Below are 26659 nucleotides of genomic sequence, written 5' to 3' on the forward strand. Positions count from 1 at the left end.
AGAATGAAAAGTAGAAAGTATCAATTTCCTGGTTACTGGGAATTTCCCCTCTGCAGAATAAAAAAGTTAAACGGTGCTATAAGGGAATGTTTATAGAGCACAAAAAATAATTTATAGCAAAGTCCTTACACTTCTCTACACATAGAATGAAAGCTAAAATAACGAAAAACAATCAACATTATTGATTCTTAAAAGTTTCAGTTTTGGAAAAAAAGTTTGGGTTTTGTTACAAAAATTAAGTCAACCCAAGACAACAAAGCTGATGAGCAAAGGGCATAAAACTCACAGTAGAGGAAAAAAAACACCCAAGTGCAAAAAACCCTCAAGTCAAAGTTGAAACAAACAGAAAACTCAATGCAAGTAAGTTTTTCTAGCAGTAAAGTAATTGGGAAACAAATTCTTCACCAAGTAACAACTTTTCACCTCACCTTTGTTAGACTGGCAACCTCATCACCAGCTACGGATGATGAAATCATTACATCAAATCTCTCACAGCCTTACCCCACACATACACACACCTCTTATCCAAACAGTAATTGTCTCTCCAGAGAGAGGAATGTATTTCTTCCTACAATGTGGAGACAAATTTGGCAAGGGCCTACCAACAATTAGTTACCCATCTTAGAAAAGATACCTAGGTCCATACCTGCTTGTGTTATTGTGTGGTCATCTTTCCTGGATGCTTTTGATTCTGCACCCAGTAAACATTTACCACTTTCAAATGACGAAAACTTAGTTTAATCCACGATTTAAACTTTGACACCCCCTCCCCCCCAAAACAAGGCAAATGATAGAAATAGCATTAGTTTACCCTAGGCATTCACGTGTAAGGCAGAAAATAGTTCAGTATTAGTAATTTATGTACCACTAGCAGGAGTGTTGCAATGGATTACGTAATCAAACATTATTCCAGTTGCAAGACTTCAGTATTCATAAAACCATTTGCATTTAGTAATTTTTGAAGTCTTAACACACTGTCTAGTAATAGTAAAACTGTCAGAAAATGAAAAATAAAACAGACCCCCCCCAGAACCTACAGTCAAGTACTGTGTCCATTAAGTTAGAAAAAATTAAAAGCACTGACCGTGAGTACTTCAGGAATGGGTCAGAATTCCTAACCATTTTTTAATTAAAAAAGAGCATTATTAGAAAACATCAAAAGCGAATGTTTTGAAAAACAAAGAATTTATCTTTTAATCCCTCCATTATCTGAAAAAGCCCCACACATTTCTATCTAGAACATCTTAGCTTTATCCAATAATTTATCATGTAAAGTATATACATATAGGTGATGTATGTGTTCGGATCCTCCTGCTTCCTAATGACTCTTTTTTTAAAGACACATTTGAGGAAAGAGTATAGTGAGAAAAAAAATCAACCATGAATTATCAATTCCACTTTCCTATTTTTAGCATAACACATTACAACTACAGAAACCTAAACCATGATTTTTTTAAAAAACAAGGAAATCTCGGGCCAGGGATTTAGCTCAGTGGTTTCGCCGTCGGCTGCGCAAGCACAAGGACCTGAGTTCCATCCCCGGTACCAAAAAAACAAAACAAAAAACCCCAAAAAAAACAAAAGACAAGGAAATCTCAAAACTATAAGCCACCTATATATCCTGTCCTTCTTCAGAAGCCTAGAAAAAAACCTCAATTTATAATTTTTACAACAAGCAAATTACATTCACTTTCCTCAAAAAACTACCTCATTCCTTGGATTTTAAAAAACTCACTATTGCATTTGCCAAATATGGGTGATTTAGGACTCAGACAAATTTAAAGGGGTTCCCACAGGGTTAGTTTCTGGGGAAGCTGGTGCCAGGAAGAATTCTATATTGATTACATCCATGATCAACCCTCATTAACCATTTCTTAACTTCCAGCAGTGCTAGGAGTTCGGCAGTCATCCAGTTTGTCCTCAAAACAATCTCATAAAGCAGACACTACCATCTCCAAAATCAGATATTAAAAAATGAGGCTCAGGTGAAAAATATGTTGCCTCAGGCTACTGAACAGTACGTGGCAGAATCAAGAGTGACGGGGGGGGGGCGCGACGCTTAAGAATTTAATGGGAGAGCTAGGCCATTCTTCTACACAAAAAACCAAACAGTAAGCCCTTGCTGCAGGCAGAGTCCCCGGGCAAGAAGCAATATTCCACACTGGGAAAAAAAAGTTTTAAACAGAAGATCTAATGATAAACATTTGTAAAGGCTGGGCAGGGCAGAAAAGGTTAACTAAGTTATTCAAGCAGAGTTCTTTCTACAGAAAGCCTGCACTTCTCTGGTCTTAAAATCTAATCTGGTTTAAGAGTGCCCCAATCCCCCAAATTCCACCAGGTTTAACCTCTATTCAAAAGAAACAGAACTGAGAGAGAGGATGGTAGTGTCTGCCCTCCCTCTGGGTCAGGTGTCAGATCCGCACGGATGAGACCGCAGAGACCAGAGAAGCCCCAGGACTAGGCTACACACCCGGGTCTCCGCCTTCCTACTCTAGGTCCCGGCCTTGTCACCGTGTTACCCATCCCTTTATCTCCCAAGGCACAAATAATTACACTGGGAGAATTTGTTATAACAAGTAGAAGCCCATATTCACCAACTGGCTCCGCAACCAGAAAGGCCAGACTCCCACAAGGGAGGGGCAAGAGAATATAGTTTAATTGTTCTACACAATCAGTCTACGAAGTTGAGGAAGCTGAAACGACCATGTGGAGAAGCAGGTTGTAAAGACAAACCATCCCTACGTTTTAGACGAGAGCCTACTCGCCAACCCAGGTTATAAATGTATGTGTCCTATTATTTTTAAAGGTGATCTTTCACGCTCTGGCACTTGTGGGGGAACCCACCCTGGGCTCCTCCACTTGACAAGGAGAAGGGGAGGGGGGCTCCAGCGGCTCCCTCGGCCAGAAAAATGTCGTGGCATGGAAATTTACAAGGTGACTCGGTTTCGTCGCCTGCAAAGGGGTCCTCTCGCCGTCCCGCAGTCTCCCGACCTGCGTGGCGGCCTCCGCGGCCCCCACGCCCACCGCCCCCGAGGTGTTTCGCGGGGACCCGCTCCACGCGCTCGCCGGCTTGGCTGCTCCCCACCCTCCCCCACGTCTCGGGCAAGCAGCCTGGTTAATCATTCAAAGCGGGCGGTGTGTAATATTTTTTAGAGGTCAAAGAGAAAGGTTCTCTCTAAGTTTCGTAGAAACCGATCTTTGGGGACTCAGAGGTGGCAGTGCGGGAGGTTGGGGGTGGGGAGCGGCTCGCAGAACACCTGATCTCCCCCTGCAGCACCAGAGCCCGGCGCAGTGCGAGGGGGGGTTGCGGGGATGCGGGCGGGTACTCGCACACGGCCCCCTCCCCCAAACGCCAGAGCGCCCCAGATTCCCCTTCCCAAAGCTCCTTCCTGCACCACCCGGGAACGAGATCCCCGGAAGTTGGGGTGCAGCAAAAAGGGGGACGTCCCCGGGCCCCAGGGAGTGGGTGTGGAGTGGGCTCAGAGGCCCCGGGGCCCGCGGCCGGGGTTTCGTTCTCACTCTCGGGAGTGCGGGGGAAGCGTGAATTCGTCGGGGGCCGCCGAGGAGCCGGCTCCACGCTGGCGCCAGGACTGAGCCGGAACTGGCGAGCGGGTCGGGATAACCTGGAGGTGCGGGGGGTGAGGGCAGGAAGGTGGAAGGTGTGGAGGGAGCGGGAGGTGTCCAACGCCACAGGGCCCTACCTTGTCCGGGGGCAGCTCCAGCTCGGCGGGGCGGGGACGTGAGATCGCGGCAGCATCCACGTCCCGGCCGCTCCGCGCGGCTCAGCCCGGCGACCAGCGCCGCTCACGCTCCATGCGCCGCGCCTGGGAGGGCGGCTCGCGGGGTCGGCGGCGGGCACGGCTGCGGCTGCGGCTGCTTCCCGCACTTGTTGCCGCCTCGGCAGCTGCGCCTCACTCCGGGTTCAGGCTCCCGGCGCCGCCGCTGCCTCCGGCCCCGCCCCCGCCCAACGCACCAATCAGGCCAGGCTCCCGCCGGACGTCACCGCCCCGCACGGCCGCGCGCCAGCCCCGCGCCCCAAGTTTTGGGACCCACAGGCTCGGGGCCCCAGGCCAGTGGGCTGCAGGGATCCACCCGTGCTCTGGTTCCCTTGGCTCCCCGGTACCTCTGGCCTCCTGCCTACACCTGGAAAGCAAGCGGTTAAATTGGGTGGGGACAGGGAACCCCTAGGAAGTAGACTCCAGAAAAATAGGGTAGCTTGAAAGTAAAAGACCGTCCTAACTTTGGTCCCCCCGACGTCCCTCCGGGACAGCAGGCCCCTCTGCAGTCCGTCCAGGGCTGGGGGACTCGCGCGTCGCTTAGGGAGGAGTCCAGGGACTTTTCTTGGCCGGAGCCACGGTGTGACGTGGCCGAGACAGGATACCACCGGCCGCCCCTCAGTGGTGGGACCGGGGTGAGAGGGTTGGAGGAGGGAAGGGGAAGCCAGGGCCGAGAGGGACCTGACCTCTGCTCCCTGCCTGCCCACCTGTAACCGACTCCTAGATGCCCAAGGCCACTGCCGCCAGATCCTCGGGTTTACGAAGCCGTGCAAAACACGGGATCAGGGAGCCTTGGTTCTCCTCGAGGCCCACCCGACTATCAGGAAGTCAGAAGTACAAGGTGCCAGCGCTGGAGGGCGAACACGCGCCTGCCCCAGGCTCGGCGCTGACACCTAGGCGCAGCCCAAAGGCTGAAGGCTGACCCCTCGCGACTCTGCCCGGCTCCACAGGCTGGGTGGGGCTGCGCCGACCACACCCGCCCGCCCGAGCTCCCGGAACCCCGCCAGCTTCCTCTCCCAGCACCCCTGCCAGCTCGCCGGAGCGCTGCTAGCCAAGATAAGTCCCAGCCGCTGACAGCACCACTTTGGGGCCCCTAGGTAAACCCGGCGCCACCGGATGGAGAAGTTGCCCAGGTTAGGCCCAGCTCAGCCACCAAAGCCAGCGAGCGCTCGGTGGTAGAGGAAGGTCCCACACAAGGCAGGCACCTGTAAACTAACCCTTTGCTTAGTTTTTATATTCCAGGCTTAAAAAAAAAAAAAAAAATCTCCTCTAGATAATTTACTGAGGAATTAACACCTCACCCCACTATTTGCTTTTTTTTTTTTTTAGAAGGCAGTCAGAAGTGGAGTTAGTCGAGGGGAAGGAATTGCTAGTATCAGAACTTGTGAGGGCTGGGGATTTAGCTCAGTGGTTCCGCAGCCTGCCTCAGCGCAAGGCCCAGAGTTCGATCCCCAGTAACAAACAAAAAAAAAGCTTGTGAGCTCAGTTCACAGGATCATCCACACTTGTTTTGTTTTGTTTTGAGACAGGATCTCACTATGTAGTTCAGGCTGCCCTTGAACTCTTTATGGAACTAGGCTGGGCTAGGACTTGAAGCGATCCTCCTGCTTCAGCCTCCTGCCTCAGCCTCCTAGAATTATAGGCATGCACCGTCATGCCCAGCTTTGTTTTCATTTTTTTTTTTTTTTAGTAGGAAGAATTTATTGAGAGAAAGGTAGCTTCTGTCTAATAGAGACCCAGCCCACTTCTCAAAGGTATTTTATGGGACAAAGCCACAAGGTGAGGTGGGGACAAAGTGGGGCAAAACTGTAAGATCCAGTGGAAAATCACAAGGTGGGCATGAGGTGGAACAAAACCATGATCAACCAGTAAGATTACAAGTATAGTTGCCTGGATAATATTGATTAAATGGAGACAATTTTGAAACAAAAGCCAGAATTTATGAAACGGAGGCCAGAATTTATGAAAGAAAAAAGAATCTAAAAAGACAAGAACCAGAATTTATGAAACAAAAAGTTAGAATCTGAAGCAAAAAACCTAGAAAGTTAGAACCTATGAAACAAAAGCAAACTCTTCGCTCTGTCCAATGATCTCAGTAGAAGACCTCCTAATGATATAGGGCACCAAGTAATCCAAATAATGTAAGGGAAATATTATAACTCCTAACCTGCTAGGTATCTGAAACACAAGTTCATGTTCTCTAAACTCAAAGAAGAAATTCTAGGTACAACGGGATTAAGAGGAAGAATTTATTGAGGGAAAGATAGCTTCTAACAGAGACAGAAGGGGGACCAGAAAGTGGGTTGCCCTTTCATCTTCACTTTTAAACTCGAGCAAAAGAAGAGCATGTTGTTGCTGGACAAACAGAGACACATAGGCATGGCCCTCTAGAAACAAATTCTGAGTCAGTGGACCTGGAAATGTTATGATTTGCAGTCTTAAGACCTTTCTGCTTTTTTGTTGATCACATGATTCTCCTAAAACTGTGATGTCATGTTCAAGAAACATGTTGGATTGTTCTTGTTTGTTTGTTTTGGTTTTATGAGACAGAATCTCGCTATGTAGCCCAGGTTGGCCTTGAACTTTCGGAGATCCTCCTGCCTCAGCCTCCAGAGTGCCGGAATTACAGGTGTGCCACCATGCTCTTTGGATTTTTATATATTTGTTGAAAAGACATCTGGAAGGATTCACACAGCCAGTTAACCAGTTAGTTACCTGGTTTTGGGATTGGGGTAGGAAAAGGAAGGGAGCTAAATTTTATATCCTTATTGACTTTGGGTTTTGTTTTCCCAGTTTGAGTTACTGTCATAATTTAGAAAGCTAATAAAACATTTTAAGGAAATAAATCAGAAATTAAGAACCCTACCAGAAAGTATAAATTAACCACTTACCAACCCAAATATTTAAATATAGGATGACCAAAAATTGCATATTTTTTCATTAATTTTTATAAGATAATATAACAGGAAATATAAAAACAATAATTTTATCAATTGATTCAATATAAGAATTGACTAGTTGAAATGACACCTGCCCAAGCAATGCTCAGGGTAGTATGTAAACAAACACACTTGCTCAAGTGATACTCAGGTGAATTGTTAAGTAGTTAATAGATAAATAAAGCCTGTTTCTTTCATTACATGTCAAAATAATCTTGAGTCCATGTCCTTTGGTTTAAATAGAGGTATCTGTAGGCTGCTGTTTTGATCTTTAAATGCTGTGAGGGGATAAAATTGGCATCATAAGATTCTTATGTGCCACCAGATTGATATTTTCTTACAGCATGTCTTCCCTTTAAGTGCACTACAAGTAGCCACAGGCATATTTTCAAGGCCTGCCAGCCAAGGAGTTTTTTAGCAAAGGAACTGCTACAATGTCAGCTGGCAACCAACAAGGAAATTAAGCTTTTGTCCTTCACAGCTGCCAAAGGCCACAAAGGACCTGAAATTTAAAAATAAGGGCATTCTCTCCATGGTGCCATTTATTAGTGAGGCTGCCAGTGTGTCAGCAACAGTTACACTGTAACTTTAGGGGAATAACTCAGTGCTACATTCCACACCCATTTGGCTGTAGTCCCAACTATTAGGTTAGGACCAGGGTTCATCATTAGTAGGCAGACATGTATTATTCATTGCGGACCACCTACTAAATGTGGGGCACAGGGCTTGGCACTGGAGTGGTGAACATGATAGATAGAGATTTCTCTCTTAGAGCCCGAAGTATATCTGGAGAGAGGGGTTCAGCGTTAAACATGAAATGACTGAATAACTTCTCCTGGGGTTTAATGAATTTGGTGTCAGTGGGACTTGTGGGCAGGACTGGCAAAGTGAAGGAGGGAACATAGACTGGAGTAGACAGAAAATTAGAGAGGTGAAGAAACAAAAGGCCCTGAGCTCAGGCAACTCCTGAAAGATTTGACTGTGTAGTGTAAGAGAAATGGAGGACTTATATCAGGACTGTTAAAATGGATTTGTTCATCCTACTTTACGTATTTTCAGTATTTCTTAAGATGGAATAACTTGAATGCATTTGAATGTGGAGGGGTAGTATCTGATGAGAAGAGGAAAATGAAGGTACAGCAGGGAGAGGACAATAGACAGTAAAGATTCCTGTTCCCAAGGGAGGGGATGGAACCAGCATATGAGTGGAAAGTCTGGCCTCTGGCCCTTTCTCTTATAACAGGAAAAAGGCGATTGCAGGATTGAACCATGCAAGTTTAGTGTGGGTAATTGAATCTTTCCACACGATGGCTTCTTACCCTCTGACCTGAGGAGGCCGGTGATGGGGTAAGGACCAATATGAGATTTGAAGAGAGTGGACAGTCATATAGCAAGGCAGCATGACAATGAGACTGGTGGGCTTCCTGTGTGTTTCCTCCTGGGGAGCTTAGCTCCCCACTCCGGCACAGGCTCAGGTGAGAGAATCACTAGGGCAGAAGAGCAAAGGAGTTAAGAGCCTTGACCAAAGTGAAGCTATTGTGATGCATGATCAGGAGAAAGGACAGAAGTCCAAGCACTAAAGAAGTCAAAGGGGGTCAAGTCTCAAGTCACTTGCAAAGGAGAGGATGTTGGGTCAGACATTTGAATGGTTAAGGAAGAGGTTTAGGAGGTAAGGTTTGGGGCCACGGCAAAGGTAAGATGTGATGAGAGAAGAGTAGAAGAGATAGGCATTGGAGAATATGAGGTCAAGGGATTAAGAGCTAGGGTATTAGATGGGTCATCCATGTGAGTAAAGCCACCCAGGATGTGGGTAGGAATTAGTGTTGTGGTTTGAAGGCCACAGAGTCAGGAGCTAAAGTTTTTTTGTTTGTTGTTATTTTGGTTTTTGGTTTTTGGTTTTTTTGGTACTGAGATTGAACTCGGGACCTTGCACTTTCAGGGCAGGCGGTGGAACCACTAAGCTAAATCCCCGACCCAGGAGCTAAATTTTAAGAGGGGGAGAAAGGAAGGGGGAGAGGGAATATGTCTGGGTACTAGTCTCCTCAAAGGAGGTGAAGAGATGATCAGGTAGAGAATGCACCTCCACCTCTGAGCCCTGAGGAACACAGGGGGGAGGTCAGCCACATCATCTCCCAGCACTGCAATGACAACAAAGTAGGAATCTAATTCTGAACAGAGATTGACGATGGATGGATGGATGGATGGATGGATGGATGGATGGATGGATGCAAGGACTGATGAAACCACCCTTGATTCAGTTTGTTTGTTGAAGTGTGAAGTTCCAGAGGATCATGTAGAAGAATTTGGGGGTAGCAGGGAAGTTGAAAAGGTAAATCAGTCCCAGGAAGAACAGAGCACTGTGGCATGACAGAGGACTAGAGGATCCACGAGGGAATGAAAATAAAAATGGCACAGTGGTTGCCTTTGTTGTCCCTTTATGAAGCCTAACCCAGTAGCTCGGCAAACTAGGGCCACATCACCTCACATTCTTTTCCTTCCCAAGATATCTTGGGAAAGATGGAAACATGCAACATGTGAAAGCCTCTCACTCTCCTCCTTCCTTCTCTAATGGGTGCTTTCTGGTCACCGAATAACCCGCTGGAGACCCCAAGTGGCAGTCAATCAGGAACTCCAGGCTTATTCTACATCTTCTACTCACCTCTCTTCCTCAGACAGTTTGTTGACCTTAGTCTCAGTTTCACTGTCTGAAAAATGGGGTTGCTAAAACACACCTACTTCTCAGGGCTGTTGCAAAGAGGAGAGGATATAACTTAAATACAAGTACTTTCTACCCTGTATAACCTTATAGGAATGAGCATAATTTCCTTTGTTTATAGCCCCTCTCCCCACCCCTATACACATGTCTCTCCCAGTAGCCCTCCAAAGAACACTGAGTCTCTGCTCCAGAAGAAGTTGTAATTTTGCCCCAGGGACAGGACAAATACTTGCAAAACAATTAGAGAGGAATGCACAGCTGGGTCTCATTAAGTGCTAAACTGTGAGGTGCAGACAAAGCTCTGAGATCAGAAAAAGGAACAATTAGCCAGGATTGGGGAAGTCTGGGAGTCTTCCTGGAGAAGGTTGGGTGGAAAGCACCCAGGTTGCACATTTAGCCTAAGAACATTTGCAAATATGCAATTCTGTTTTGGCTGCAAAGCCGTGATCTGACAGAGATCTGGGTCTACAAGAAGGTTCTAGGTCCTACGTTTCTCTTGGTATCCCTGTGTCTCAGTCCTTTGCTGCTCCTGGAGCCCTATCCCTCTCAGCCATGCTCCTGCTCCTCACAGGGAGACCTGCAGGATGGACCACACAGTGAATCTCTGTAATTTGCCCTGGGCTTCTCATTTAGGTTTCCCATGTCACCTATTTTTCTGGTGAGGAATCTGAGGCAGCCTGTTAGCAAGTTTCCTGGACCTTTTTGCTGCTAGCACCCATGTGGCATTTTTACCTACCCATACTACAAACCTTTTGAGCAAGCTGACCTGAATGCCCTTTCTTAGCTTTCAAGCTCTGTGGTTTGCCTCACTGCACCTGGCCAGCCTGCATTTCCACAGAGCCAAAGCCCTGAGCCATACCTGCCTTCTTTGTTCTTTACAGCCTCACTAGCCTGGAGCACCCACCAACCCACTGTTCAGACCCAAGCCCCACAGAGCAGGCAGTCCAGAGCTCAAGGACCTCCAAGCCCAGAGCTGGCTTCTACTTCCTGGCTGCTATTGGAACCAGCTCCTGCAACTGGTTAGACACAGTTCAGGATGAAGCCCTCCTTTCTCAGTGCAAGCCTCATAACCCCATGGCCTGGTTGGTACCTTAGCCCTGTATCTCCTTTCTTTGTCACCACAGCCTAGCAGGGGTCCAAGCATGCCTAAGGGGCATGCACAGAGATAGCATCAGGAGCAGGAATCCCTAGGCCTCTGTAAGCTGTGAACCTAGGTTGTTGGAGATGGATAGTAATGTTTTGCTAGTTTTTTAATCAGTCCCATGTGGGTCTATGAAAACAAGCACTTCTGTCAGTTGATAAAACGATAATTAATTGAGGGAAAGTGTAGAATCTTGGCACTTGAGTTCTTAGAATTATATTTCAAATCTCTTGGAACTGAAAAGAAGGCCCCAAAAGTAGCTTTCCAGAGGCCAAACACCTAATGCTAGAGATAATATTTTGAATGTTGGAAAATTGAGTCACAAATTTAAAATCACCTGGCTCCTAAAGCAGATGCTGTGCTCCGAAGGTTACTGTGACTTTGCAGCAGCAGAAAAACATAAAGCTCATTATCAGATGCAGATACTAGAAACAAATGTTATGATTCCTAGGGGACTCGCTCCATATCCCATAATCCTGATGCTTGAAGAACTCAGAATTCTCAGGTTAGTAAAGTCCAGTTTCCATATGACATTGTAGTGGAGATAAGGTCAGCCATTTGAAGGACACAAACAGCTGTCTCTGTTAGGGTCATATTTTGTTCCTGGAACTCTCATTAAAGAGAAATTCAAAATCATACTCTTAATTATCATCAAACTGCAAAATTACATTCAAGAGGAGAGACCCATAATTGCACTACCAAGCATGAGGCAGTGCTGTTAATATGATTATCCAGGCATAAGCCTATTAGAGAACTTAATGCCTCTTTGCTGGCATCATCCTCTGTAAAGCTTCCTATGGTCTAGAAACCATCTCAATTGTAAACACAACTGTTATAAAACTGATTTCCAAGGAGCATTACAAAAATCTACTGACCTTTATCAAAGGCCAAAACTGCCTGGCTAAGGAGAAAGAGAACATTTCTGGAGAATGGAAACTGGTTGGCTTTTATTAAGGAAAAAAGTATTTCTGGCTCTGAGTCCCAGGAAGCCTTGCAGCAATCTAGTTGTGGGTATAATTGTGAGGACTAACCACCGCCTGGAGAAATGCCAACTCAGAAAGACATAACAGCACCAGTTTTGGCTGCTGCCAGTGCAAAATCATTAAGTGAAAGTCTCCAAACCCAGGTTCAAATCCCACTCTGGGAAGAAGCTGAATGAAGTCCTCTTGGGGATAGTAATTCCTGTCTCAGAGAGTTCCCAGGAAGAGGAAATGAGGTCATTTATGACCAAGTGCTGGAGAAAGTGTATGGGGTATGATTGAAAACTACAATGAATGTTTAAATTTTTTAAAATGTATTGGAGTAAAAAAACACATTGCCGTTAATCCCTCTCAAAGTACTTCCTCTCCCTTTGTAAACACGTATCCCATCATTCTTGCCACTTTCTGAAGCAGTTCTGAAGTCTTCTCATGAGTGTCTTTAGTTGTGCTGTCATAGCTACCTCAATGTCCTCAATTGATTCAAAGCATTTATCTTTCATGGCCTGTCTTTTTTTTTTTTTGTACCAGGGATCGAACTCGGGACCTTGTGCTTGAGAGGTAGGCGCAGTGCAACTGAGCTAAACCCCGGCCCCATGGTCATCCTGTCTTTAGGGAAGGGCCAGAAGTTGCACAGTACCAGATGTGATGAATAATATGAATAAGGATACACTGTTTTTATAAGCCTCTCTGTTGGATGACACTGGGCAACAGCATTAACTGTATTTTGATGTTGTTGCTGTTGTTTGGTACTGGGGATCGAATTCTGGACCTTGACCTTGCGAGGCAGGCAAGGTGCCACTGAGCTAAATCCCTGGCCCTGTATTTTTCACTGTACCTTGTAAAGACAAAGAAGACTTACAGAACTTCTTCAGAAAGTGGCAAGAACAATGGGATAAGTGTGTTCAAAGTGAAGGGGATTAATGGCAATGTCTTTTACTGTAATAAATTTTTTCTTTTTGTACTGGAGATTGAACTCAAGACCTTGTGCTTGACAGGCAGGTGCAGTACCACTGAGCTATATCCCCAGCCCTGTAATAAAATTTTTTAAATGTAGGGCCTGGGATTTAGCTCAGTGGTTCTGCTGCCTGCCTCACAAGCACATGGTACCAAAAAAATTTTTTTTAAATGTAAACACTCTTGATAGTTTTTGATCAGCCCATGTACATTTCCCTCCTTGGCTTTGGCCATGGGACCAAGTTCTCATGAGGATGAGGGACAGGTGGTATCTCAGTGTAGAACACTAGCCAGTCTCAACATTTGTCCTGGGTCCACAGGAGTACCAATCTGTCCTCATTCCAAGGGTTCTGACTTAATCATCATCATACAGAACAACAACAACAACAAAAAACAATTGCTTTCTCCTGGAATTGTAGAAAATAGTTTCTTTAGTTAGTTTATGAGGTGGCTAGCTAGTGGAAGGGCCTGAGAGAGAGTGAGATGACCAGCCATGTTGATATAGATCAAGAATAGACAATGAACTGGGACTTTGGCCATAGAATGAATGTCCTCTGGCAGTATGGGATGCAGCCCACTCTCTACTAAAGGGAGGTGCAGCTACCCCCTACTAAGTTGCTGATTTTTGAGGAAATTATAATGCAAATTAACCAGTTTTTTTCTAAGATCCCAGATTCCTTTAAACCCTACATGTTTAAGAACTGGGTCATTTTAAATCCACAGAGCCACCTGTGATAGATGACCACTAAACAACTGAGCAATTTTTGTGTTCTGTTTAATCTATAATTAGCTCTAGATCAGAGAACCATGGAATCACCCCATTTGAGATCCCTCCTGGAAATCCAGGAGTTATTCTCCTTTGCTTTATTTCCAGTAAAAACTCTCCTAACTTCCTCTGTTGGTTCAAGACTTCATCATTCCTCAGCGTTTGTAGAATCATGAGCCCAGCATACATATGGTAACAGAAGGAGGCACTTCTTGGTCCTTAGGGCTCAAGGGCTTAAGAAATTCACATGTAAAGTTCATCCATCACATAGTAAAATCATCACCAGGAGGGGCAGAGCATCCTCCTCAAACAGGACAATCAATACTGAGGGAAATCAGGAGCAAGGATTAGTCTTAAAAAGGAAGCAGGATATACAGGCAGCATGTGTGAGTCACAAAACACTGAGCCAAAACAGTCATACACAAAGAGGTTCCAGAACAGGTAAGAGCTGGGCATGGTGGTACATGCCTATAATCCCAGCACTCGGGAGGCAGAGGCAGGAGGATCACTGTGAGGCCAGTGATCAAGGCCAGCCTGTTTATGTAGTACATTCAAGACCAGTCTGAATTAAACAAACAAACAAAAATAGGTAAAAGCTAATCTACGGTGGTAGAAATAAGAACACTAGTGGCTTGTGGGATAAGAAAATAATTACCTGGAAAGAGGCATGAGAAAATGTTCTGGGGTAAGAAAAATGTTCTCACATGGGAGCACACAATCGTCAAAACTCATCATATGGCATAATGGCATACTTCAGATTTATGCATTTTTTCTTTTTTTTTTTTTTTTTGGTACCAGGGATTGAACTCGGGTCCTTGTGCTTGCGCTGCAGGCAGCGAAACCACTGAGCTAAATCCTGGGCCCTGCATTTTTTTCTACACACGAAAAAGAATCCTTTATTAGTTAACTGCTTGACAAGGCATTTTATTGCAAATTATACTTCCAAAAAGAAAAGGAAGCTGTAGTCTTCAGGCAGAAGGAAGTATGGCAAGTAGGGGAAAAGGGCTTCCTTGCCCATCAATCTCACTGCCTTCTCAGGTGGTTTCCCCAGCACCAAACTAGGGTGATTTAAAACTGATTTTTAAAATAAACTAGAGGTAGGAAGGGATTTTTTTCCCCCTAAAAATCAACATCCTACTCTGGGCAAACCATTTCAGTTCAAGCCTTGGTCCTTCACTTTTCAAAGCCTTTTTTTCATCATCATTTCCTACATTTCTCATCTAAGGTCATCCTAGAAAGTGGTCTTTCAGAGTCAGAATCCTTTCATCCCTAGCACTACACACACACACAGCTGCATAACATTGGCTTTATAAACATATAATGCCCTTGTCTCTTTCTGAGACAGATTTCCCTTCTCATCTCATTGGTTGGGATGAAGTCTTATGACCCTCCCTAAGCCAGTCACTGGCAAAAGTGAATGATACCCTGAATCCCTTAGGCTAATTAAGGTTTACTCCTGAGTCTTCACATGAACAGAGTATGGGCCTGTAACACAGTCAAGGTTCTACTGGCCCAAGTAAATGGAGCGTTGCAGTAGGGCTTTTCAGTCCTGAGGCAGAGGTCTGCAAGTAGGACATTTGTTGGGGAGTATTAACAGTATCAACACCTACAGGAAGGGCTGGGGATTTAGCTCACTGGTGCCCCAGCTGCCTTGCAAGTGCAACGTCCTGAGTTTGATCCCCAGTATCAGAAAACAAAACACACCTACAGGGAAGTGAAGTAAGCAGGAACGGACAAAGAGAAATTAGACTGCAATGAATCTTAACAATGGCCTTGGCTGATCTTTCTGGAGGGCAGCTCTGGTGCTGCAATGTCTCAGAGTTATTCCAAATGAGGGTGAGAGGACTAGGCCTGTTTACACCTGCATCTGCCAGTCACTAGATGTAGGCTACCCTTAGTGTGAGGATGATCTTAGGCAAGGTGGCTCTTTTCAGCCAAGAGAGGAGTCTCAGAGAGGGACTCAGATAACAGTTGCTGCCATCAACACTGCCAGAAGTGCTTCAGCTTTGGAGGGTGGCTCTGGGTGTCACATGTCATACACTACAGGGGAGATGGATGTTGCAAGGCCATCTCTCAAGTCTCCTAGAAACCAAACTAGAGTCCACTGTTTTGTCTAGAGAAAACATTATGTGGCAGCCTTCCCAGGACTACCTTTGGAACCCATTTTCTCCTTACCCCTCAACTTGATTAGAGAAGAGGGAACAGAAGACCTCCAAGAGACAGCCACTACTCTGGTCTTTAAGAGGACAGCTGGAAGCTGGGTGTGGTGGCACACACGTGTAATCCTAGCACTCAGGAGGCTGAGGCAAGAGGATCATCACAAATTCAAGGCCAGGCTGGACTACCTAGTGAGTTCCAGGCCAGCCTGAACTACGTATCGAGATCTTGTCTCAAAAAAACAAACAAAAAGAGGACAGCTGGGGGTCTGAGGATATAGCTCAGCAGCACCATGCCTGCCTGGCAAGTGCAATGTCCTGAGTTTAATTCCCAGTACTCCCGCCCCTGCCTCCCCACCCCCGCCAAAAAAAAAAAAAAAAAAAAGAGGATAGCTGGGACATAGGCATGTAGACTGAGCTTAGGTGGAACCCAAGGCTTTAGATTTAAGGGGCATGATGCCCACAAGAATGAAAATCTACAGGATTAGTCTTGAACAAGCTAAGATCCTGCTAAGCCCTGTCATGTGCTGAACTTCCCAATTCACACACGTTAGACCATTTGATCCCACATTTCAATAGTGTGCTTCCTGCCAAGCTTCCCAACGTAGCTGACACAATAAGAAAATCAAAATGAGCAAGTATGGATATGCAGGTCAAATAAATAAGCTTGTATCTAGGGTTGAAACAGACATAGTTAACAAGAGTCTAATCCAAGACTGAACTGTGGAGAAAGAAAGGCTTTACAAAACTGAAAGAGGGAGTGGAGATATTTGCATAATTTTTTTCTGTCTTACTAAAAATACTAAAATAATATTCTGTCCAGCTTCTCCATGGTGCCCTGACCCCTATCTCCTTCCCTCTACCCCGTAAACATTTTCTAGCTGGATTACTAATTTGGCTGCAGGACTAACTTACAGGAAATATTATGATAGGGTATGAAAACAGTCATCATTGAAAGGAGCTGGGAAATTACTCTGTTCATTGTTACATAGCTTGTTAAACGCCTAAGAATTAAAGCCATGTACATGAGCACTCATGAATACATTCAGGAAGTACAGAGAGTCTGTGTTAGAGCAACCCGCACTTCAACACAATGAATAGGTAGAATGAGGAGCTTGAATCTGACACTGCAGGCTACTAACATCCAGAGGTGCCAGAACTTTATTAGTGTGTGTGTGTGTGTGTGTGTGTGTGTGTGTGGCAGGGGGCGGGTATGTGCATATGCTGGGGATTGAATCCAAGCCCTTGAGCATGGTAGGGAAGTACTGTACTACTGAGCAACACTTGCAGTTTCTATTTTTTAATTTTATGAAAAACAAAACATTTCATAATAAAATAAGAAAATAACAATAGTTAATACAGTGTATTGTTATCTTCAAAGTATTGCTCTGAGAATAAGACATCAACAAAAATGATTTGTACAAAGAAGAAACAGCATGGAACTTTTCTCAATGAAATAAAAGGAACTAGTAGTATGAAACAAATTAGCGTATACACTAAAATATTTTTTAAACAATGGAATAGGTAATTTGGGAAATTATCTGAATCTTTCCCCACTTCCTATTTATCTATCTTTCATTTCATTACTCATATGTATACTTTAGGTTTCTCGGTTTGTTTGGTTTTTTTTGGTACCAGGGATTGAACTTGGGACCTTGTGCTTGCAAGGCAGGTGGCAGAACCACAGAGCTAAATCCCCGGCCCTCTCATATTTTTTTTTTATAGTCAGTATGTCTTTTTATGTGGAAGCTACTTTTTTCATATCTGATTCAAAGGTATCAGATAATTAATATTTAGTAGCTAGATGACAGGAGAGCAAATCCTCCTGCAAAAAAGAACAAAACTCTCTTGACCACTGAGAACCAGAGCTGAAATCAATGAAAGTCTATCAAGTACTCAGGATAGATTTGATTGGCATCAAAAACCACAAAAACCTTTGGATTCCAGGTATCATCCACACAACTGTCATATAAATTCACATAGCTCCTGTCTTGGGAAGGGGGTCGCATGTATTTGGAGTCTCCGTTTATGTAACCTCCAATTAGCACCCAAGCAAGAAACATAGATTTGTACGTTCTAAACAGATGCCACTGTGGCAGGCTGATACCATGAATCTGCAATATGTTTCCGTGCTTTATGTCATCTATGCGGAAGCAGCTGGAATAAGCAGCATCTCTAGCAAAATAGATTCCTTTTCCAAAGAGAGTGCCATGTATACTGTTTATTCTCCAATCAAATTTATGAATGCAAATCGCTTCCACAAATTCACTGCTGGTACTGTGAAACAGCATTTGCTCATTAATCTGAAGGATGCCTCATTTTTTCTTGAGCTGAGCCTTTTTCCTGTAGAAGAACTCCCATAAATCTAAGTTTTGAATTCTCTGAATTCTTTTGATTCGGTTGTGATCCATTGTTTTCCCAAAAAGGCTGGTAACTTCATTATATTCATGTGTCTCACTGTGCAGAGAAACGAGCTGATAGGGCACTTCAGTGTTCACATACTCCCAGTGTGGTGGCACAGGTATAGCTCCATTTTCACAGATATAACTGAAAGCGGTGATAGAAAAGGGAGCCCTTTTTAGTAAGCGCTGCTTCCCAGTGGTGAGATTCGTTTGCTTCATTTCTGCAAAGTCTATCTTGTAGCTGAATTTGGAAGTAGTAATGCAATATTTAAGCTTGTGTGTCTGACTTACTTTACTTAACGTTACATTCTCAGTTGGGCATGGTGCCGCATGCACTCAGGAGGCTGAGGTAGAAGAGCATTGCAAGTTCAAGGCCAGCCTGAGCTACAAAGAAAGACTCTGTCTCAAAAAACCAAAAACAACAACAAAACTATGTTCTCAAGTTATATCCATTTACCTACAAATTCCTCCAGTTTATCTATCTTTATGGCAGAGCAAGTATTCCACTGTGTATAAATACCATATTTTCCTTATTAAAACAATGGTAAAATTCATATAGAATGAGAAGAGACCCAGAATAGCAAAAGCAATCCTGGGTAACAAAAGCAAAGCAGGTGGCATCACAATTAATGAATACTATAAAGCTACAGTGATTAAATCAGCATGGTAGGCTCCTCCTCCGTGTCAGTTGTTGGACTGTGATGGTGACTGGGCCACCGCTCCTGCCAAAAGACTCCCAGCAGGTGAGAGGGGCCAGAACTGCGCCAGAGAGAACTGCAGAGAACCATAGCTCAGGAGGTGGCTTTCCGCCTATCCTTCCTTCCCTGCGGACAGGTGGAATTCTGGGGGGGCCAAAACGAGGTGGGCACCAGTGCATCCTGAGCACAGGCAGGCCAGGCGGGCTGCTCTGGGGTGGCATCACTGCATCCTTGGCCAGGCCTGGGGATGCCGAGGGTGGACGCGACACTCTCAGGTAAGCTGGCAGGATGAGGAGCAATAAATCAAAAGAGGTGCCTTTATCACACCCAAGGAATTCTCAAAGCAAGGATACTGTTCAAGATATAACTACAACATGGGATGAACTTTCTCAGACCAAGGCTGCTCTGAGACACATTGAAAACAAATTAGAAGTAGCCCCTTCAAGTATAGCTGTGTTTGATTCTGTCATGGATGTCAAGAAGTCTTTTGCAAGTGGTACCCGAAAAATAAGCAGAAAAGATGGTGGATACCTGGATGATTCTTGGGTTAATGCTTCAACCTTCAAATCTAAATCAGGAAAAGAGAAATCTCATAGTCCTCTCAGAGGTACCACCTTGGAGAGTAATGTAAAGAAAAATAATATTGTGGGATTTCACAATCCTGTGGTTTCCTACAGGGAAATCCATGGTGCACCTTCTGACTTAAGTCCTAGCCCTCTGGAGTCAAAGTATGTATATTATGTAAAGTTAAGGAAGGAAAGCTGAGAGTGGAAACTGGATGATATGCAATGGAGAACAACAGGATATACGTTGCTGTGATTTTGAGAGGTCCCAGTCATCTGTAATCAATATAGCTGTTAGGTTTTTAAATGATCAACCAGCACTGGATGCATTGCACAATTCTGAATGTTTGATTAAGATGGGAGTTACTATGAGAATGGAGGGAGAAATGCCTAATAGACCAAAAGGAAATGAGGACTGATTCTTCTCCATCTTCCACTAGTGCTTCTAATTCCGAAAGATTAAATGTTTTAAAGCTGTGGCAACACGAAGTCAAACTGGAAAAACAAGGAGCAGATTAGAAAACAGTGGGGACACTCAGAAGAAATAAATGGCCAGGGGCAGAATCTGGGTCATATTGACCATTCCATAATGGTTGTTAATGCTGATAGTCAGTGACAGCAAAAGTCAGGAAAGTGGCAACAGCACTATCTACTCTTAAGATATAAAGGATCATCTATGTAAAGGTTTTACTGAAGAGTTGATTCCTTTATCAATTTAGTTTATGTTAGACTTTTGGCATTGAAACTTCTGCTATTGTAGCCTTTCTTCCATGGGTAATTTTTCCAAGTTCAGAATAAAATAATGTGAAATTGGTTTCTTCTATTAATTTTTTGTTTTTGGTACCAGGGATTTAACTCAGGACCTTGTGCTTGCAAGGCAGGCAGCAGCACCACTGAGCTGAATTCCCAGCCCTCTTCTATTTATTTTAAGATTTTAAAACACTTTTTGCTGTTGTCCATTTTGTTTGTATCTCCACTAAGTCTGATTTTTTTCTGACAAGTTTTGCAGTTTTTGTGGTCCTAACGTGTCTCTTATTGATTCTTTGGAACAAATCTCATTATGTATAATTTTGGCAACCATCAGTTTTATTTTGTGTTGCTTACTATGTTTTGCTAGTAATACACATTGAGAATTTTTTTTTTGGTACTGAGGATTGAACTTGGGACCTTGTGCTTTCCAGGCAGGTGGCACCACCACTGAGCCAAATCCCTGGCCCTAACATTGAGAATTTTATTCTAGCTAATCTGTGATAAACATGTCACCAAATTCACCAGAATACTGAAGAATTGCTCTGTTGTCTGTGATTGGCCTAATGTATTATTGATTAAAATTCTTTCATAGACCATGAAAAAAAAAACCCCAGCATGGTACCGGCACAAAAACAGGCATGTGAATCAATGGAACAGAATAGAAGAAGCAGAAACAATCCCAGGCACATTCGGTGATTTGATCTTTGACAAAGAGGCCAAAAACATACACTGGAGGAAAGATAGCCTCTTTAACAAATGGTGCTGGGAAAACTGGCTATACACAGAATGTTGAATCTGGACACATATATCTCACTATGTACTAAACTAAAATCAAAATAGATCAAAGATCTGCCAGGTATGGTGGTGCTTGCCTGTAATCCCAATACTTGGGAGGCCAAGGCATGAGGATCACTGTAAGTTAGAGGTCAGCCTCAGCTATATAGTGAGTTCAAGGCCAGCCTGAACTACATAGCAAGACCCTGTCTCAGAAAAAAAAAAAAAAGATCTAAATGATAAAACAGAAACAATCTGCTGGAAGATAAAGTAGGTACAACTTTTGTAGACATAGGCATAGGCAAGGAAGGCAAAGATTTGTCTGAGTAGAACCCCACTGGCACAAGAAGTAATACTGAGGATCAACAAATGGGATCATATAAAATTAAAAAGCTTCTACACTGTAAAGAAACAACAGAATGAAGAGATAATCTACAGAATGGGAAAATATTTTTGCTAGCTATTCCTCAGATAAAGTACTAACATCTAGAATATATAAAGAACTCAAAAAAATTAGACTCCCCAAAATAAAAGACCCAGCTAGGTGTGGTGCCACGTGCCTGTAATCCCAGCACTTGGGAGGCTGAAGTAGGAGGATTGCTCTGAGTTCAAAGCCAGCCTGGACTACATAGTAAGTTCAAGGCCAGTTTAAACTACAAAGGGAGACCCTGTTTTAAACAAACAAACAAAAACAAAACAAACAAAACAAAAAGACCCAATCAAAAAATGGGCAACTGGCCAGGCATAGTGGTACACACATATAATTCCAGCACTTGGGAGGCTGAGCAGGAGGATCTCCTTGGCTATATAGTGAGTTCAAGCCCAGACTGAACTACACAGTAAGACCCTGTCTCAAAAAACAAAAAACAAAATAAAACAAAAAGGTGGGGGAAACTGAAATTAATAGACACTTCTCAGAAGAAGTATAAATGGCCAATAAATACATGAAAAAATGTTCAATATGGCTAGCCATTACAGAAATGCAAATTAAAATTACTTTGAGATACCATCTGACCCCAGAGAGAATGATCATCAGCAAGAAATCAAATAATAATCAGTGCTAGTAAGGATGTGGGAATAAAGGAACCCTTCTACATTGTTGGTGGGAATGTAAACTAGTACAACCACTATGGAAATCAGTGTAGAGATTCCTCAAAAAACTAAAAATAGAAACTCCATTTGACCTAGGTATTTCCCTTCTAGGTATTTTACCAAAAGAGTTAAAATTATCATATTGCAGGGATACGTACATACCCATGTTTATAGCAGCACTATTTTATTTATCTATTTATTTATTTATTTATTTTTGTTAACAAGAAAAACTTCTTATAAGTTTCTCTTCTCATTGTAGGAGCCTAGAGATGTCCAGTTTCCTTGATTGGGAAGGCCCTTGGACCACGTAGCTATAAGGCCAATGTGTATTTATTGTTCCTGAGAAAAGGAAATAGAAAACAGTTTTATTTTCTTTATCTTTTTACCCGCTAGAAAAACCTGATAAAGGTTTTTATCTTTTTACCCCCATCTCCATCTCCAACACCCAATGCAGGCTCACAGTCTTCTCTGCAATTCTCTGTATTTTTATATTTTGGGAGTGGGGATTGAACCCAACATCTTTGTACCACTGAGCTACACCTCTAGTCCTTCTCTGCAACTCTGAAGCCCATGAAACTCTGAAAAATGAAAGTCTTTCATAAGATGGCACTCTCACAGGAATTTGTGGGAAGGTGGTTGTAGTTTTTATCTGTACCATTTTACTTGTTCCATGTTTCATTACAAATACGTTAGTGTGCTTGATCACAGGTGCTGCTTGGAACACATTAAATATCTGTAGCAAAACCTGATGATATTATATAGTATATAGTATATGTACCCTATTACTTCTCTAAAATCTAGAAGATTCTAATTCTTGACTAAGGATTGTGGGTCTGTATCAGAAATTGATGATGGAAAGAGATAACCCCAGTTGAGGTCAGTGTGCAAGAGAGAATATTGGGTCACCTGGACTAATGATCAAGGTTTAGTTCCTAGGGCTTTGTTGGTGGGGAGGGAACAGGCAATGTGTATTCCCACTTGTGGGCATAGAGAGTAGCTCATGAGGAGCCACTCAATGTTGGGATAGGAACAAAATCAGGCACCCAGGCCATGGTATGTTTTGGTAGACAGAAGCACCCATTTCTGTTGGGTATAATATCCACATGTTGAATATCTGGCATATACAGTATATGTTTAGTTTTAGTTATAGGCACACAGATTTCTAACATTTTACCAATTCACACACTCTCATCATTATAAGAATTTTAGGTTTTTTTAAAGTTTAGCTGTTTCAGTGGAGCTGTAGTGGTGCCTCACTGTATTTCCCTGATAATGACAGAATGCATTCTTCCATATGCATATCAGTTATTCGCATATCTTCTTTTGTGAACTGCCTGTTCAAGTATTTTAGCCATCTGAAGTTGGACTGTCTTGTTCTGACTTATAGGTATTTTCTATGTATTCTGGATGAGTCCTTTGTTGAGTACATGTATAGTCTTTTCCCAGTCTCTAGCTTGACCCTTCTTTTTTTTCTTTTTTTTTTTTTTGGTAGCAGGGATGGAACTCAGGACCTTGTGCTTTTGAGGCAGGTGGCGGAAACACTGAGCTAAATCCCCGGCCCTTGACCCTTCTTTTAAAGTTAAAATATCCCAGCACTGGGAGATGAACATGTCAGTTCTCTGATCATTCCATTATAAAGCTGGAGCAATCAGGTAAACCAGAAAGTTTCCACTTAACAGGGAGGCAGTGAGCCCGAATGTTGGAGTAGATTTTGGAAAGTCCCCAGTGATTATATGTCATCTTTGTCCAATGACAGAAGGAAGATGTTCATCTCTCCCAAATAGTCTCTTTTAAAGTCTTAAAAAATTTGCATCAGATGTATCAAGGAACATGACAGGAAGGAGCAAGGCTGCATAGGAGACCAGTTGGAAGGCTAAGAGGGTAGAACAAGTAAGAGATGATGCCGCTTTGGGCTACTGTAGAGGCAGTGGGGGTAGGGTGAAGCAGACATTTTCAGATATTCATGGGGCAATTTGTTTGGTTTTTTTTTTTTGGTACCAGGGATTGAACTCTGGACCTTGTGCTTTCGAGGCACTCAGCTGCACCACTGAGCTAAATCCCTGGCACTCACAGGGCAATATGATTGGATATTGGGAATAGGGAAAAAAAGACTGTGGAAGAGAGAAAGAGCTCCAGGTTGCTGCATTGAATAACTAGGTAAATGACAACAATGCCATTTCCAGAGTTTGGGGACTCTGGGAGAGAGAAGCAGAATGACAGGGAGGGTGATAAACTTGGTGGTGACTATGGGGATGTGAGGTGCCTGTGTAACCCTAAGTGGAGAGGTAGTGGGGCAGCTGGTTAAGCTTTGGAGACCAGAAGAGAAACCAGGAATGCAGCCACATCCACAGCTACATCTGCATACAGACTGTAAAGAAGGTCAAGGGGATGGCAGGAATAGTCCAGAGAATGAAGTGACTGAGAGGAGAAAAGGGCTGATAATGCCTCTGAGGATCAAATTTAGGGAATGAGCTCAGAGGGAAAATGTAGCAAAAGGAAGCTGGGGAGATGTAAGAGAAAGAAAACCCAGAGTGTTGAGGCCCTGCAGGCCCAAGAAGAGCTTGTTTCAGTATGGAAGTATGGTTATTGGTGTTGGCTTGTGAAGGCAGCTAAGGGATTTGCAGCCCCAGTTCCTTTACTCATCTCCTCAAGGCTAAAAATGATATAGGGTGTATGATCTATGGATGATATATGGGCCTCCAAAAAATGTAAGGGAACTATTATAACTCCCAACCTGGTAGATGTCTGAAACACCGAGTTCGTGTTCTCTAAAATCAAAGAATGAATTCTAGGAACAGCAGAGGTTAACAGTAGGAAGAATTTATTGAGAGAAAGATAGCTTCTGTCTAAGAGAGACAGAAGGGGGTCCTGAAAGTGGTTACCCTGCCCACCCTGCTTCTCAAAGGTGTTTTATTGAGCAAAGCCATGAGGTGAGGTGGGTACACTGTGGGACAAAACTACAGCCAACTAGTAAGATTACAAGTATAGTCCCTTAGGAAATACTGATTCAATGGGAAATCATGAGGTGGGACAAAACTATGATCAACCAATAAGATTACAAGTGTAGTTGCTTAGGTAATATTGATTAAATGGGGATCAAAAGGGGACGCAAGTCACGTAGCAAGCATACATGGATCCAACAAGGATTTCCCAGAAGAAATGGGCTAGGGAGGTTTTGGTCCCTACCCAAGGTGATTGATGCCTATTTAAAATATCAATCACTGCTGTTCATCCCTAGGGGAAGTATATGAGTGTAGTTACTTCCTTTTTTTTTTTTCAGTACGAGAATCAAACTCAGGACTTTGTGCTTGCCAGGCAGGTACAGAACCACTGAGCTAAATCCCCAGCCAGTTCCTCTTTTTTTGAATCCTGGCCTTCAGTAAATGGGCCTCAATGGCCTTCTGTATTGATTCCCTCTAACTGCCTATAATATATCCAACTAATTTAGCTGTCTACAATAAGAACATATTTTAAACTTATTCTTTAACAGCACTTACTGTAGTTGTGTCTTGTTCGTTATAGATGCCAATAAAGACTTTCATTCATTGAATACGTGAATTAGAGCCATAGATCAGAGGGAAACTTGCTTATGTGAGACCTCATTTGGGATAACAGTCTGGGAAGACAACAGAAAGAACAAAGAGAAAGAGCATGAGAATGACCGAGAAGTGAGAGGAGTTTGCTCACTGCCATAAAGAGCTGGAAAGAACATGTTTCTTCTTACCAAATTAAAGAGTGGCAGGGCTGGATAATGAGAAACAATGAAAACTTTGAGGTGAAAAGAAGAACTATGGCAGGGGAAGAGATAGATTAACCAAATAAACATTTTTTTCTTCCTCTTTTTTTAGTTTTTTTGAGACAGGGTCTTGCTATATAGTTCAGGCTGTCCTTCAACTCACTATGTAGCCCAGATTGGCCTTGAACTTGAAGTGATTTTCCTGCCTCAGGAAAGTGCTAGGATTAGAGGCAGGTACCATGACACTATTCTTAAACTCTATAAATCAGGCAATTTATAAAAGATTAGCAATAATAAAATCAACTTATAATTTCACAAGTGAAAACGAATGAGAAATACACAGAGAAAGTTGAGAAAATTGCTTAAAGGAGCTAGTTACTGCAAAGCATGGACTCAAATGGAGAGTTCAGCCCTCAGTCTGGTGCATTTCCACTCCAAACATAAAATCTCACTACTGGACCCCTCTCTCCATTTCCTGCCCATTTCTTTCACTTTTTATTTTTATTTTTTTGGTACCGGGGATCAAACTCGGGTCCTTGCGCTTGTGCAGCAGGCAGCGAAACCACTGAGCTAAATCCCCGGCCCAATTAATTAATTTTAAAAAGTGAAAGAGGGCCAGGGATTTAGCTCAATGGTTTCGCTGCCTGCTGCACAAGCGCAAGGACCGGAGTTCGATCCCCGGTACCAAAAAAATAAAAATAATTAATTATTTTGAGACAAGGTCTTACTATGTAGTTCAGGCTGGGCTTGAGCTCATGATGATCCTCCTGCTTCAGGCTCTGGAGTGCTGAGATTACAGGCATGCACCACCATGCCTGGCTCGTTCACATTTATATGAGTGAAATTTGGTTAAAGGAACACCCAGGCTGCTATGATAATATGCATGGAATCACAGATGCTGGGACTGAAGCACTCTCAGTTGTCAATGGTGTCAGGATGGAATTGGGGTCAGAGAGGAAGATCTATTCACTCATCAGTCTCCTCTGGAAATCCCCTAGAAGGGAGGGCCAGGCATGGCTTCACAAAGTCACCCTGGGAAGAATTCATGTTTAAAATAATGTGGGAGGGCCGGGGTTTTAGCTCAGTGGTTCCACTGCCTGCCTCGCAGGCGCAAGGGCCCGAGTTCGATCCCTGGTACCAAAATAAATAAATAAATTAAAATAATGTGGGAGTCCGGGTGCAGTGCCATCCCAGCACTTGCAAGGCTGAGGCAGGA

At 43.5% G+C, this 26659-nt stretch overlaps 1 protein-coding gene and 1 pseudogene across 5 annotated transcripts in view; both read right to left on the bottom strand.

Moving 5' to 3' along the window:
• The window catches only part of B3gnt2 (UDP-GlcNAc:betaGal beta-1,3-N-acetylglucosaminyltransferase 2), a 202236-nt gene that overhangs the window by 25881 nt on the left and 149696 nt on the right, over positions 1–26659 (bottom strand). Inside the window, exon 1 of one of the 4 annotated variants that reach the window (XM_021262556.2) lies at positions 4484–4690. The exons of 2 other annotated variants lie outside the window; for them this stretch is intronic. The gene's annotated coding sequence lies outside the window, so the exon portion shown is untranslated. Of the gene's footprint in view, positions 1–3701; positions 3923–4483; positions 4691–26659 lie in introns of those variants that run through there. One more of the 4 variants, XM_004849991.4, reaches the window with a different exon arrangement.
• LOC147826933 (protein mono-ADP-ribosyltransferase PARP11 pseudogene) lies at positions 15828–25956 on the bottom strand (annotated as a pseudogene). The gene has a single exon (XR_015453084.1). The product of XR_015453084.1 is annotated as a protein mono-ADP-ribosyltransferase PARP11 pseudogene (transcript).

This window comes from Heterocephalus glaber, unplaced genomic scaffold (genome assembly GCF_053883595.1).
Source record: "Heterocephalus glaber isolate CG9 unplaced genomic scaffold, H.glaber_assembly_v1.0 deba00001457, whole genome shotgun sequence".
Lineage (NCBI taxonomy): Eukaryota > Metazoa > Chordata > Mammalia > Rodentia > Bathyergidae > Heterocephalus > Heterocephalus glaber.